The sequence below is a fragment of the Tenrec ecaudatus genome, chromosome 2, assembly GCF_050624435.1.
Source record: "Tenrec ecaudatus isolate mTenEca1 chromosome 2, mTenEca1.hap1, whole genome shotgun sequence".
Taxonomy (NCBI): Eukaryota; Metazoa; Chordata; class Mammalia; order Afrosoricida; family Tenrecidae; genus Tenrec; species Tenrec ecaudatus.
In genome coordinates this window covers 141,135,455-141,149,494 of record NC_134531.1, presented here as the reverse complement: position 1 = coordinate 141,149,494, position 14,040 = coordinate 141,135,455, and positions in this window count along the sequence as shown.

The following is a 14,040-nucleotide window of genomic DNA, read 5'->3' as shown; positions in this document are numbered from 1 at the left end:
TAGGTAACCCCTGTGAAAGGGTTGTTCGACCCACCAAGGGGGTCGCGACCACAGGTTGAGAACCACTGCTCTAGAACTACAAGGTAGGCCAATCAGGGATGTGTACTTGCTCCACACCACTGCTGTGGGTTTCAGGGAGGGATATGGCAGGAAATGGGCCCAACAACAAAAGCGCACTGCAGAAATAGCAGGCCCACCTCTTCCTGGTTGTCTGGGCTCCCCCACACCCTTTAGTGAGACCCCGAGGAGCGGGAATGTGGGGAGCACAGTTCACCTCCCCTTCTGCCCCTGTTACCACCCACCAACCCACGGGGATGCTTCTGTTCCTCCTTCTCAGTCTGGCAGCCAGGATGCCAGGTTCTAGTCCTACCTACGCACTAACCTGCTGAGGGACCTCAGGGGGCATGCTAGTCCCTCCTCCTGGTCTGACCTTAGGACCCCATTCTCACACAAGCAGCTCTTCGCCAGTGGTCCTGTTAACCTCTGAGTCTAGGGGTTCCCACTGACCCTGGAGAGTGAGGGGCAGGGCTAGCCAACGGTGAAGTGTTCGTGTGGGTCCTCTCACAGAGTTTGAGGCAAGGACTTCGGTGTGAATAGTTCATCAGAAAGAAGATTCCAGGATGCTGGCGTGAGGGGGCCGGGAGAGTGAGATGGAAAGGCATGTGATCTAGGTCCCCTGATAAAGGCCATGTGCAGTGCCCCCCAGATTGTCTGCCTGGCAGGCGGAGCTACAGTGAAACTCACCAACTCCTGTCCCCCAATGCCTGGGATTTGTCCCCCAAGTGTAAACTCCGGGCACCCACCCTCCCACTGCATCCTTCCAGTCTGTGCCTTTGTAAAGGCAACCAGAGCTCTGAGGGACTGGGGGAGACCTGGAGAATCCGAGGGGAGTGGAGCAGTCAGCTGGGTGAGGCAAGCAGAGAATGGATAGTAACTGCCCCCCACGGTGACCTGAAACCAAAGGGGGACACAGAGCGGCAGCTGTGCCAGGCAGCTGTGGACCTGCCTGCCTTCCCATGCCCGTCTACCCAGGAGGGCCAGTCCATAACACAGTGCCACACATCGTGCGAGCGCCAGGCAGATGTCCACCACCAAGCTGTCTGCATTCCCATGACCTCAGCAAGTACTTTCTCGGCTGTGAGCCCCCAATTCTCTGCTCCCTAAAGGGGTATTAGAATGTCCACCCCCACAGAGGGACTTGGAAATGGGCTGCAAGGGGCATGAGTGATTCGCCCACTCTGCACTGGAATAAGGGAGCACGCCATCCCCCAGGGGAAAGGGAACCAGAGGACCAAGCACCTGTCCAGGCAGGGCTTCGGGAACAAGGCGATCCTTGCCGCCCCAGACCCTCAATGCTCCCACCAAAATAGATGACACTGGGACAAATATGGAGACCTTGGAGTTTGTGTTAGTCCGGGTGGACTAGAGAAACAAATTCATAGACACTCATCTATGCATAAGAAAGATTTTTATATAAAGAGTAATTGTACATTAAGAAAACATCCCAGCCCAGTTCAGATCAAGTCCATATGTCCAACATAAGCCCATATGTCTGAGACCAATCCATCAAGTCCTCTTCAGACTCACGAAACACATGCAATGATGCCAAGTGCAGGAAGATCACAGGCCAGTGGGTGGGACGTCTGTGGATCCAGTGACATTGTAATCATCTCAGCACTCGCAGGGGTTTCCATGTGGTTCCTCCAGCTCAGGGCACTGGTGTGGCTCCACATGTCCTGTCAGCTGCAGTGTCTCTTGCCTCCAAGGAGGAAGACAGGACTTCCCAGAATCCTCAGGAAAAGGCCATGCCCACACAGAGGCCTCATTGGCTATGACCTGATGGACAGGCTGAACTCCACCCCTTCACTCTGAATCCTCTCAAATTGACACACAATTATATAACTACCAGAGTTGAAAGGATGTGAGGTCACAACCGAGTCTGTCCCCAGATGCTGGGGGACGCTAGGAAGGTGAGTGATTCTGCACATTGGGTGCCACTAAGAATGGGAAGAGATAGTGTCTGGGAAGTCGCGGCACACAAGCCCCTCTGATCGTGCCAAAGACACCCAAACCATTGGATCCATTCTGACTCACGGTGACCCCGCCTGCCTCGGAGCAGCACTGCTCTGGGGGGCTTTCCCGGCTGCAATCTGCATGGAAGCAGGTCACAAGCCTGTCTTCGGAAGTGCCTCTGGGTGCGTTCAAACAGCTGACCTTTGGCTTAGTAATTGAGTGCAAACTGTGTGTGCTATCCAGAGACCTCACAGTCAGCCTGGAGCAAATGGCGGGCCAGCCTGAAGGCCCCGGAGCCACGTGAACCTGGGACCCTGCAAAGTCAACCTCTGATCCTGCTCACCCCTTCCCAGGGCAGAGAGCTATGCAGCCCCCGCCCAGGGCTCTAGTGGGGTAGGGTGGGCCAGCAGCAGCCTGGAATCGCTCAGGCTTTACAGTCCCTCAGCAGGGTCTCTGCTCTGCTCCACTAGCTCAGGCCCCCGGCCCGCTGAGAAGCCCTGAGCTTAAGGGAGCCAGGTGCCTTCGTTAAAAAACAAACAACTGCAAATAAAAGGTGACTTTTGTGAGGGATGTGTGGTGTGGCCCTGCAAGCCCCAGGCGGTTTTACAAGCCCAGACACAGAGAACAAGTGGTTTGGGGACCCTGGACATTTCCTAAGCCCCTGCAGGCTCCCCAGCCCTCTGCACTGCAGACTCACCGGCTGGGCCAGGCTATAGCGGAAGTGGGTGTTGGATGAGAGGCCCAGGCACTGAGAGTCAGGGTCACCTGGGTTTCCCGTGAGCTCCGGTCCTCTGTCACACTCAGGTTTCTCAGGTGCAAGGATAGCCTTTGCTTTCAAAGCAGGTTCCCCTGAGTGGATGTGGGATGGATACACAGATGCCCTCGGGGAGCGAAACCCAAAGCAAACTCACCGCCACTGTGTCTATTCCAACTCACAGTGACCCCACAGGGCAGGGCAGAACTGCCTCTGTGGGTTTCTGAGACAGTAACTTTGTACAGGAGTAGAAAATCTTCTTTACCACCAGAGGAGCAGTTGGTGATTTCGAACTGCTGACTTTTGGTTAGCGACCCACACCACCAGCATTCCCTGACCTCTGTGGTCCACACACTTCCAGAAACCCAGCCCCTTCTTTGCCTCTCACAGGGGAAGATCTGGAAATATACCTGTGTTAGTCCAGGTAGACAAGAGAAACAAATTTATAGACACTCATATGTGTATAAGAAAGCTTTATTGAACATGAAGGAAACATCCCAGCCCAGTCCATATCAAGTCCGTAAGTTCCATATTAGGCCATATGTCCAATACCAATCTATAAAGTCCTCTTCAGACTCACGAAACACATGCAATGACGCTGAATGCAGGAAGATCACAGGCCAGTGGATGCAAAGTCTTGTGGATCCCGTGGCAGTAGAAGCATCTCAGAGCTGGCGTGGGTCTCCAAGTGGCTCCTTCAGCTCCAGAGGTCTAGCTCCATAAGCCTCTCTCCATGTGTTTTCTCCACAGAGATGTCTCCCAGGGAGTGAATCTACATCCTGCCTGCAGTGAGCTATTTATCTCCTTAGCGCCTCCAAATGAGGTCATCAAGCTGCGACCTGATTGACAGGCTAAACTCTACTCCTACACTCTAATACTCTCAAATTGACACCAGTTATATAACCACCACAATACTGAGTCAGGAAAGTCATGAGACTAGGTTTTAAAAATGCAACTGTAAGACATTCCATTTTTTGGTTTGTTTGTTTTTTTTTGTGCAATACTCAGGACATACGAAATACCGCAAAGAAATGGACAGCCTCTTTAAGCCCCAAGTGCCCATCAACTCTCTTAACAGGCAAGAGAACATAAACTGTGAAAAACTGACTTGGCTCCTCAGCAAATTGAGTTTTCCATTGTTAATGTATGTGATCGCAAAACATTTGCCAAGTCAACATCTTCCGTGTGCCCAATGACACTGCGGCATCCATCAGGTGCCACCATCCCTAATGTCCATTTCCCATCATCATAAACAGAAAACGCAGCCTCTACAGTAGCACACCAGTTCTTGGGGAATTCATCTGGCATCCCTACAGAATGGAGCCCAGAATATCATGGATGGAAGGGGTCCCCTTGCGCTCCATTGGCCACCCCTGTCCTGCCACATGGACCTCTCAGACCAGCCTCCTGTCAGGGACTGAGGCAGGCCTGGACAGGAGTTCCCACTTTCTTTTTCATTGTGATCCAATACATGTGACACTAAGTTTTGCCCCTCTGCACATTTCTAAGTGTCCAGTCCGATGACAGCAATCACATTCACAGTGCTGTGCACAGCACCCACCTCCAACAATCACCACCTCTGAAACCTTGTCATCAATCCCAATGGTCCTGCTGACTTCACGTGGCACTCTGGACTCTGGCATTTGGTCCCATGAAATGGGGATCGAGGTGTCAAGGGCTCCCACCACTGGAGTACCTAAAACTCAACGCTGCTGAGCTGGGGCATGCTCACATCCCAGAAAGTCTGCATCGTGCCCCGGCTCGGTGGAGGCCTGCGTAGGCCGTTGAAAGAGGGGTTCAATAGAGTGGGGCAGAGTCTAGGAAGGAATCACCAAAGAAAGACAGGGACATGAGGATTTGGGTATGGAAGGCAGTGTGCCAATGCACAGAAAGGGCAAGCAATGTCCAGCGGGAACTAAGTCTTGGTAGGGAAAGGGTCCACAGTGGTCTTGCTTCTCTCCTGGCTGCTGTACAGTTATCAAAAGACTGTGGTTGCGCCTCTGTGAATGTGAACGAACACGGAGTGCATTCTGCCAAGTGAAACAGAAGGGAAACATTGCATGATCTCGCTTTTAGGAAATGTCCACACTAGGTGCATACACAGAGATCAATGCTCCTTGGGGTACCCAGGGGTGGAAGTGGGGTGGAATAAGATCGCATTTTGTTGATGGTGATGGGAAAACCAAACAAAAGTCACTGCAACGGGGCCAATCCTGACTCATAGTGACCCTCGAACTGCCCTTGGTGGGTTTCTGAGACTGTAACTCTTTGTAGGAGTAGAAAGCTTTATCTTTCTCCCAGAGCAGCTGGTGGCTTTGAACTGCTGATCTTGGGGTTAGCAGTCCAGTGAGCAACCCACTACGCCACCAGGGCTGCTAGTGATGTGAAAGGTGGTAACAAATAGGGGTAAAGTTTGCCAACTTAACTGAGGTGACTGACACCACTTAATGGCACCCAGGAAAAAGGATGAGCCGACAAACACTGTGATACAATCCCTTGGAGACAGCAACTAAACATATGCATGTAATAAAACAAACAGGGCTGCAGCTACAGACACGTCTTAGCATCATCAGTCACCTCACAGGGCTTGTATCCTTGCTTTGAAGACATAAGGTCACTGTGCTTTTCAGAAAAAAGGTCACTAATTCTTTGGTCGTGTCCTAAGAAATGGGAGTTGAGATGGCATTGCGAGAAGAGTGACCAAATCAGTCTTAGAAGAAATACAACCAATGTTCCCTTCGAAGTGATAATGGTGAGACTTTTGCTTCGCTTACATTGGACACACCCTCAGGAGAGCCCCGTCTGTAATGACAGTGTCATGGTTCATGGAGCAGAGGTCAGCACATGCCAAGGAGACTCTCAGTGAGACGGGGTGACCCATGAGCAGCAAGTGCAGATGGCAGAGGACCCAGCGACACTCCATCCTGTTATCTGCAACCTCGCCATAAGGGAGGCCAACTCGACGGCCACGCACAACAACCAGCTTCGACGCTCCAATCACAGTCCCTGCAAGTTCCTGACACCAACATTTAACACTCTCAAGGCCCGTTCTGACTCCGAGCAATCCTATGGGACAGAGTAGAACTCATGGCCCGAAGGCTTTTCCAAGCTGTAACCTTTAGGGAGAGCAGCTGGTGTACTCAGACAATGTACGGGTTGTGGAGCACCACGGCTCCTAATCCCTCCTCACAGGAGCAAATCAAACCCACCGTCCCAGAGTCCATTTCCACCCACAGCAACCCTACAAGACAGAGTAGAACTGCTTCTTAAGCTTTCTGAGACCATAAATCTTTATGGAAGCAGACAGCTGCATCTTTCTCACTCAGCACTGCTGGTGGGTTTGAACCTTAGTCCTTGTGGTTAGCAGCCCAACACGTCTCTCAAGTTCCCCTTCTTATACTTGGCTTTGGGTCAAACCAGTTACACCCTGACTGGTCACAGCATCTCTGACCTTTCTCATCTTTCCCGGTCCATTTCAAACCTCCGTGCTCCAAGAGAGTCGCCCACGCCCCTCTTCCTGGGTGAAGCTGCCCACGGCCACCCTCTGAAGCTCCAGAATGCATGTCAGCAACTATTCTTCCAAGCCGGGCACCTGGCACCTGGCACACTTCATGGAAGATGCCTTCACAGGGTATCTCTGCAACCTGCAGTCTCATCAGATGCCTGGTACAGCGTGTGTGTGTTCAGAGGACCCTCCGCACATCCCAGTCAATCACGCCCCTCCCAGCACATTAGACCTAGGGTGGCAAACATACCTTTGACCCCAATCCAATGGGATTTCCATTTGTGTTACAAGACACAGTCTTCCATAAAGATTTACAGTCCCAGACAGCTAAGAAAATGTCAGTTGTGTGTGTGTGTATGTGTGTGTTTTGAGTGAAAGATCACACAAATTCCTTTTTAAAAAATTGCTCCAAATAGTCTGTCTTTGGAGATGAAGATTCAAGAAACGCAATTTTAAACTACTTCTCCTTGTCCAGCTGGGAAGGCAGTAACATGCCACCATAGGCCACTCTGTTTAACACTGGGCCTCCTATATAGCAGGCCCAGCCTGCACACATCACCCTGAGCCTCTGCCCCGACGCAGGAGGCACCCGTCTTTGCAGAGGCCTTTCCTTACTCCCACCCCCAGCCTCTCTCCTCCCTCCTGCATCCACATCTGGTTTGCTTTCAACACAAGCTTCACAATGGACAGACTTTGCACTTGCAGGGTTTATGGCTCCTGCAGCCCCACCTTGCTTTTGATATGATTCCATTATGTGCTTAAAATCTGGATCGTGTGCTTGACTCCAGGGAGCTGTTTATGACAAGTCCTTTGCAGCCCTAAATCGCTCACCGATAAGAACCTGGCCATGTTCAAAAGCAACGACTAGTTGCTAAGACAGAAAGTTGCCAGGCATCTCAGAAGGTTGCTTTTAAAGCTATTCTTCCTACAGGATTAGTGAAGTCTCCCTGGCAGATCGATTTGCTGAGCCAAGCCTTCAACCTTGCATCCTCCTAGGAACTGAAACAACCCCCCACTCCCCACCCACCCCCAGCTAGGTCATCTCTCTCTTGTGCTGTGTGCGCCTTGCTGCTGGCACAGGATTCCAGGAATAAGGAGGCAAATTGTTTGCCCTTTAGTCTTTGAGCAAGAATTGCCCTTGACAATGAAATGACATAGATAAAACTCAGAAAGGAAGGGGAGTTAAAAAAAAGAGAATTTCTAACCAAGAATTATATACCCAGCAAAATTGTCCCTTAGATTCATCAACTAAATTATGGCATTTCCAGATAAATGGAAATTAAAAGGAACTTGTAATATTCAGACCGACCTTACACAAAACACTAAGGGAGTTCTACAGAGAACCAAAAGTAGTAGACAACAACCCGAGAGTAACCTACGTAACCCCGCCACTCAGAAGTCATCCCAGATGAAAAAGTATCAAAAGCAAAACAAGCCTATAAGACTGAAAAGAGGGAGTGAGAAGAATCCATTTGTAAACAAAGACAATTATCAAGTAGTCAGAGGGTATGAAATATGTAGTCACAGAACTTCCAAGTAAATTACAAGATAGAACATACTGTTTTAAATGGGGGGAGACATTAATAAATTAGAGGCCAACCTTAAAGGAAATGAGTAAACTTTCTCATAAAAAAAGTCAAAATCATAAAGATTTAATACTATATGAATAAGGCAAGAAAAAATTTTCACATTAAAAGAATTATCTGACAGGTACCAGGGGTAGGAGAGGAAAAGAGGGTAATGTACTGGTTAGAAGGTCTCACTCACTGCCACTGAGTCAATGCCAACTCATTGTGCCCCTAGAGGGCAGGCATGTGTTAACTTGGAAGGAAGACAAAGCAATCTACAATAAGACAGAAGTCAGCAGTATGTGATGGAGGCAGGAGAAGCCACTGGAAGAACGCAAGAGTTAAAGGTAACAGAGTTCACCATTGTCATGCACACAACCTTGCGATCATGGGCATCTCTGTGTAGAAGCATGGATAGACAGACATCGGTGTGGGAGGGGGAGGGGGGTGCATCCACAAATAAATATAGGTTTGACAAAGGATGTTCGTATATGGGCATTTACCTTTGCTACAAATGTATCTATTGAATATGGTGGGCATTGGCAACAGGGAGCAGAGAAATAGAAACTTCTTAGACAGAAGCAAAGGACTTGAGGGAATGGGTTCCTGGGCCTGAGGACTCAGGACTGTGGTCTTGGGGGTCATCAAAGTCAGTTGGAGTGACATAGTCAACAGAGAATGTTCCACAGCCTACTTTGATGAATGGGTCCTAGACACTCATGCATGGCCATCGAATGAGAAACAATTGATCTGTCGGAAGGAAGGAAGGAAGGAAGGAAGGAAGGAAGGAAGGAAGGAAGGAAGGAAGGAAGGAAGGAAGGAAGGAAGGGATTAAGGAAGAGTGGGAGAGGGGGAATAAAGATACATGCAGACAATTAGTCCCAAGGATTAGTGGACCACAAACATCTCAGCTTCCATGACCTTGATACCAGAAGATCTAGATCACAGGTTCTCAAACGTACTTGGCCTACCATCCCCTTTTCAGGAAAATATTACCCAGAACCTCCTTCAAAAAACAAAAAAAAACTCACTGCCATACAGTTGCTGTTGACTCATATGGACGGGAATAGAGAGCCCTGTCTTGTTCATGGTTTCAAACTGCTGCTCTTTCATATCACAGGCCAGTGGTTATACTTGGGCTGTGACCTGCATGGTCAGCAGTTCAAACCCACCAGCAGATCCTCCAGAGAAAGGCTAGACATTCTGCTCCTGCTAACAGATACAATCTCAGAAACCCACAAGGGTGGGGGGGTCGCTATGAGTCAGCACTGACTTGAAGTCAGTGAGATCTCTTTCACAGCCTCCCTAGATCCGTCCAGGGACCCTAGTGGGCAGTATCACCCATATAGAACAGCGGTTCTCAACCTGTGGGTCGCGACCCCTTGGGAGGTTGAATAACCCATCCACAGGGGTCGCCCAATTCATAACAGCAGTAAAATGACAATTATGAAGCAGCAACGAAAATAATTTTATGGTTGGGGCATCACCACCACATGAAGAACTGTATTCAAGGGTTGCCACCCTTGGAAGGTGGAGAACCGCTGGGTTTCTAAGCCCAGAAGTCCCACTTCCTCACCACTTGGGCTGGAGTGATGACCCACAGGGGGCTGAGCTCACTCATTCATGCCCTGAGCACAGGCTGTGGGTCACCTCTGTGTTTGTGCTGGGTCCACGGGCTAAAAAAGAGAGACACCGCACAGCCTCAGCCCCGGCACATGACAGGGACTTTGTTCTGCAACCTTGAAAGCCTGAGGTTAGGGCCCGTGCACAGTCAGGGCCCCTCCCAGACTGCAATGGGGCAGGGGATGGGGTGCATGGTCAGGGCAGGCTCCCAGGGAAAATGTCATCTTTGCGCACTGAGGAAGGTAAAGTAGCAGCAATACAGGCAGACCATGGGGCAAGGCTGGGCACACAACAGCAGAGGCCTTGAGGCAGGAAGCAGCATGTGGGAGACCAGAGGGTGTGACTGGTGCGTGGAAAGCCAGGGAGGCGCTGGAGGCCCCAAAGGCAGCACTGGGACAAATGCTGGAGGGTCCAGAGACAGCTTGAGGGTGCTTTTGCAGAGGCCCAGAATGCTGAAGGCAGGGCTGACAGGAGAGGACGGGGCAGAAGGAGGGGGGAAGCAGTTCTGAAGACGGGGCCCAGGCCCTGATTTTGCAATGCCAGCCACTGGCAGGCTTGCCCAGTGCCCATCACCAGGGTCTACTGAGTGGGATTGAGGCTGCCCAAGACCTCCTTGTTGGACGCCCAAGGGTCCCTGTGTGCCTTTTAGAATAAGAACATTTTGAAAACCTCAGAAAGCAAGGAGAAAACTTTTCTCCCCTCTTTTTATTTATTTATTTTTAATCATTTTATTTGGGGCTCTCACAGCTCTTATCACAATCCATACATACACAATCCATACATATATCCATTATGTCAAGCACATATGTATATTTGTTGCCATCATCATTTTCAAAACATTTTCTTTCTACTTGAGCTCTTGGCATCAATTCGTTTTCCCCTCTCCCACCCTCCCTCCCTCATGAACCCTTGAAAATGTACAATTTTTTTTCATGTTTTACACCGACTACTGTCTCTTCGTCCACTACTGTCATCCATCCCCCATTGAGGGGGTTTTATGTCGATCATTGTGATCGGTTCTCCCTTTCTCCCCGCACTTTCCTTTTTTAGGATGCCCAGTCTCGCCACTCAAAGACAGGGGGGTTTGTACCCCTCTCTCTGCCATCCATATCCAGCGCTTACTGTTTCCCACACCGTGTGCTTTTCTACATCCTGCGTCAGCACCAGCCCCACGCTAGTAGCACGCAGACTCTGTCGTGCCGCCACCAATCCCTTCCTGTCGGGAATGTCGACAACATCTTGAAAAAGGAATACTTCTGCATGAGCCATTTTTCTGTTATCAGAATTGTCGATGTTCTGAAGCGTGTTGCTGAGAAAAACCAAACTCACCGGTATTGAGTGTATGCCAACTCATAGCAACCCTATAGGACAGCGTAGAACGGCCCTCTGAGCATCTGAAACTGTAGCTCTTTACTGGAGTACAAGCCCATCTGTCTTGTGCAGAGCACCTGGTGGTTTCGAAGAGCTGACCTTGCAGTCGAATGCATCGCCGCTAGGCAGAGCCCGACCTGCACACATAAACTGGGTGAAATTTCAAACGCTTGATAGAGTATTAAGCTCTGATGCCATAGGCAGCAAACACTCAAGACTTACTATAAATATGATTTCCCAAAGCCTTGTGCCAACTTATGTTTCTGCCAATGGTGCTTAACTGGTCCATCTTCACTTTACCACTGCCAAATTTGACTCTTTAAGACATTTCTGTATAGCGTAGAACCAAAACAAAGCCGTCACATTGCATTCTTAGTATACTTTTGCGTGATTGTTCATGAAGAAGAACATTTGTTCATGTCTTGGTTAGTACATGCTCCCCGCACCACCACCACCATATTGTCCTTCAATGTCCTTTGCTGGTGTTTGCATGTTAAACCCTTCTATGAAAATATCTTTTTTTCTATGAAAATATCTTGTATGTGCTACTACTTATGTAGTAAAGAAGATTTTTGCAGTGGGGTCGTTTTGGATAGACGAATGGATGAGTGGATGGGTGGGTGGGTGGATGGATGGATGGATGGATGGATGGATGGATGCATTGATGGGTGATGGATGGATGGATGATTAATGGATGGATGGATGGATGGATAATGGATGGGTGGGTGAATGGATGGATGGATGGATGGATGGATGGATGGATGGATGGATGGATGGGTGGGTGGATGGATGGATGGATGGATGGATGGATGGATGGATGGGTGGGTGGGTGGGTGGATGGATGGATGGATGGATGGATGGATGGATGCATGCATGCATTGATGGGTGATGGATGGATGGATGATTAATGGATGGATGGATGGATAATGGATGGGTGGGTGAATGGATGTGTCTGTTATATTTGCTGCACAAATTTCCTCTCATGTTTGTGGGAAATCCCACAATACCCTCAGTTCCCTAACTGAGCTGTGGAACTCTTCAGCCACCCCAGGTCTACCTGGAGTCTAATTCAACACTCCCTGACTGTCCCCTGTGCCATTCTCCCTGGACTTAAGTTGCTCAGGATCCAGAGACATTTAAAGTGGCAAAAAGAAACCCAGGCATGATTTGTGGGAGATCTCATCCCTTCATGCCCCCACTATCTCAGAACAAAGTCCCAGGAGAAGTGTCAGCACAGGGTCTGGGGATAAAGAGGAACCAGCAAGAAGACCACAGGCTGTCAGGGTCTATTGACTGGGGTGGCGTGTGAGGCTCATGATGAGGGAAGGGCTGAAGAGTGGGGTGCCCATGGGCTTGGACTCGGGAGCAGCAGCCACACAGCCTAGTGGAAGCCAGTGTTCTAGGAAAACCCACTGAGTGACTAGAAAGCCACCCAGGGCCGCTGAGCCCAGTGCCTCCCTGGGGTCTGTGAGTGCAGGGCACAGAGACCAGAGGTCAGGCCTCTGCTCAGACACTGGCATGAACACAAGGGGTAGCTATGGGCAAATTCCCACCCCGTTCTCTGCCTCAGTTTCCTCACCTAAACACAACAAGGGTGGGCTAGATGGGGCCTCGGCCCAGCTCTGAGTTCTAGCAGTTGGGATGGTAAGAGAAGAACTGGTGTAACTCCCAATCCCCAGAGACCAGCTGTGTTAGTCTGGGTAGACCAGAGAAACAAATCCAGGGAGACTCATATATGTGTAAGAGTAAACTTTATATCAAAGGGTAATTGTATATTAAGAAAACACTCCAGTTCAGTCCAGATCCAGTCCATAAGTCTGATATTAGCCTACATGTTCAATACCAATCTAAAGTCCTCTTCAGACTCATGCAACATATGCAAAGATGCTGAATGCAAGAAGATCACAGGCCAGTGGGTGGAACGTCTTGTGGTTTCAGTGGCAGTGGAAGCATCTCAGTGCTATCATGGGTCTCTCCATGGCTCCTCCAGCTCCAGGACTCTGGCTGCCATCAGCATTGCTCCATGTGGCTTGTCCACAGGAATGTGTAGCAGAAAAAGTGTGTGTCCCACCTCCAGGGAGGAAGACAGGCTTTCCCAGAATCCTCAGGAGAAGGCCATGCCCACACAGAAGCCTCATTGGCCATGACCTGTAGACAGACAAGAGTCTACCCCTTCACTCAAGTTGACAGGAGATGCCACACCAGCCTTGATCACTCAAGTACCTCCCTCTAAGCAGACCACGGAGGTAGTTGCCAAAATACCTGTGGGGTTTCCTGGAAAGACACCTTCCTGGTAAGTCACCACCTTCTCTCAATGAGCTCTTTACCAAAGCAAATGCCCCGAGGTGGCACTGGCATTCCTGGGAAGGTGGCCTTGCCAATTGTCACCCTGCCACCACTCTCCATATACCCAGGTTCTCAGACACAGACAACCTGTAGTCTTCACTGCCTGCTTTCAGTGGTGCTCACTCACCCCCGCACCCCGGGCTCCGACACACGCTTCTGTGTTTGCCACCATGTGTAATGGCCCCCTGCCATGTACCAAGCCCCAATGTGGAATCATGATAAGTGAGACCAATGCACACTCTGCCTTCTTAGAAGCAACAGACCAGAGGATGACCCAAATGCGCCCCACAATAAACATGCAAAGAGTGCGGTCTGAGGTTGTTGGGTGCAAAATGAAGAACGCAAAATAGGTCAGCAGCATAGAGACTGAGTGCCGGGCATGCTGGGGCACAGGCAGGTGGGTGGACATTTGAGCTGAGCCATCATGAGGAGGAAGAGGCTGCCTGCCAACCTCTGGGGCAGAGCAGCATGGGCAGAGGGATCAGCAGGCACACACATACATCTGAGATGGGAGCAGCTCAGACATGTCTGAGGGGCAAGGCCAAAGCCAGTGGGGCTGGGGAGTCTCTGACTTTGGCTGCTAGCTGAAAGGCTGGAGTCTCCCCGAGGTGCCGCAGAAGAAAGGTTTCACCATCTCTGTGCGGAAAACCAGTGTGAAAACTCTGTGCCACAACAAAGTCTGCATGGAAGAAGCACACCAACCTGTGCGATCACAAGGTGTCGAAGGGATCAGGTATAAGGCATCATCAGGAAAAAAAAATCTTACCACAGTGAATGATGGGGGAAGTGCAGAGTGGAGACCCAAAGCCCATTTGTCGGCCACTGGAGATCCCCTTGCAGAGGGGTCTAGGGGAGGAGAT